The sequence below is a fragment of the Macrotis lagotis genome, chromosome 3, assembly GCF_037893015.1.
Source record: "Macrotis lagotis isolate mMagLag1 chromosome 3, bilby.v1.9.chrom.fasta, whole genome shotgun sequence".
Classification (NCBI taxonomy): domain Eukaryota; kingdom Metazoa; phylum Chordata; class Mammalia; order Peramelemorphia; family Peramelidae; genus Macrotis; species Macrotis lagotis.
This window is the reverse complement of record NC_133660.1, coordinates 297,646,687-297,648,774: the sequence shown is the minus strand read 5'-3', so window position 1 is coordinate 297,648,774 and position 2,088 is coordinate 297,646,687. Positions and strand designations below refer to the sequence as shown.

The 2,088-nt window shown below is 33.1% G+C and overlaps 1 pseudogene; it reads left to right on the top strand.

Moving 5' to 3' along the window:
- The first annotated feature begins 918 nt into the window (after positions 1-918).
- On the top strand, positions 919-1,819 carry LOC141519567 (olfactory receptor 10AG1-like; annotated as a pseudogene).
- The last annotated feature ends 269 nt before the right edge of the window (positions 1,820-2,088 follow it).

The window sequence follows — 2,088 nt, the reverse complement described above, 5'->3', positions numbered from 1 at the left end:
GAAGGTCAAAAAAATTTAGCACTTATTTTCAAGATTGTATTGTGATAACATAATTTCTCTAAACAACATTATGTAGAAGAAATGACTCTAATTACATTCCCAATTTATTCAGATGTACTCTTTACAGAAAAGCTTTACAGAAAGACTTACTGAATAGAACATTATTTCTAGAGTCAGGATGATAAAAATTCAAATACAACCTGAGACACTTTCTAGCTAGGTGACCCTAAATGTCCAAAATGGAACCACGGAAAACTTCATTGAAGAAAATATCGAACTACTCGAGTATGCCAAGAAAGCCCTAAATGAGGTTAAAAGTGGTTAGTACATGACTAAAAATGACTGATCAAAACCAATTCTTTACAAAATCTATGGGGCCTCCTCTCAAGAGGTTGTGCTTTTTCAATGAAAAAAAAAATTGTAAATATTTTATTTCATTTTGGAACACATTTTTGATGTATGGGCATATTTCTAAATTTTATTGTTTGGTTTTCATTCCATATATGAGTGCAATATCTTCCATCATATATATATATATATATATATATATATATATATATATATATATATATATATATATATATATATATACTAAACTTTAATTTACAGTGATGGTATAATAAAAATTATAGAACAATAGAATTAATAGCAAAAATTGAAAACTTAGGATGTGAAATGTTATAGTTGGAGAGGAGTTTAAAATCTGCACTATACAATATCAGATTTGAACATGACCTCGGATACAGTGTTGGTGATGATAGGGAGCTTAGCACTTAAATCATGAGATTAAAAATAATGTAACTTATAAATCATGTAACTGAGCATCTTCATTTTACAGAGTAGGAGACAGTCCTTACAATGGGGTGTGAATTGTTCTTACAGAATTTGGTATTTCCAGAGAAGAAACCTATGGGAATAATGGCAGAAGCAAATCTCAGCTATGTGAAGGAATTTATTCTTTTGGGATTCTCTGACTTGCCTATTCATCAAGATATTCTATTTGGTAATTTTAGTCATTTACATGAATATCCTGATTGGAAATGGCCTCATTATTGTAATTACTAAATCTGATGCTGCTCTCCAAACACCCATGTATTTTTTTCTTGGTAATTTTGCCTTCTCAGAAATCTGCTATACCTCAGTCACTCTTCCTAGAATGCTTTCAGACCTTTGGACTCAGAACAAGATTATTTCTCTGCTGGCCTGTGCTAGTCAACTTTGCTTCTTTCTTATTCTGGCAGTCACTGAGAGTCTTCTCCTCTCTGTAATGGCATATGACCGCTATATGGCTATCTGTAAGCCACTCTATTATACTCTAATTATGAATCACAAGGTGTGTGTCCAACTAGTAATTGCCTCCTGGCTTACTGGGGTGCCCATCCTGATTTGGCAGACATACCAGGTTTTCTCATTAACATTCTGTAGTTCTAATATGCTCAATCACATTTTCTGTGACATGCCACCATTAATGAAGTTAGCCTGTGGAGACACATCTTGGAATGAAGTCTCAGTCTATTCAGATGTTCTTTTATTTGCCGTTATTCCCTTTCTGTTGATCCTTTACTCCTATATTAGAATCTTCATAACTATCCAAAAGCTTCCATCGGAAATGGGAAGATCCAAAGCCTTCTCAACTTGTTCCTCACACCTCATGGTTGTGGTGTTATTTTATGGATCCGGTATTATTGCATATTTCCAACCCAAGAACAGCTACATGGCAGGAACAGAAAAAATGCTTTCTCTTTTCTACACCATTATAACTCCTATGTTTAACTCACTAATTTACAGTCTTATTATCAAAATGAACAGGGTCATGTAGGATTGAAATAAATTTAGCTCTCAATCCTTTCTATCCACTAGTTTCACCATTCCTGTACAAAGGTACGTAATATTTTATTCCTATCAGACTTTGAAATGACATCAGTTTACCTCTTCTCAACTCTAGTAGAGAACTGTTATCATTCCCAGGAATGAAAGAAATGGTTTTTATGTGTCACTGAAGTACAAACTAATTGGAAGTTTCAAAAACTAATGTTATGAAATTGACTCTCCTATGAAAGTTAAATGGCAAAGTGAGATAATTGCTTA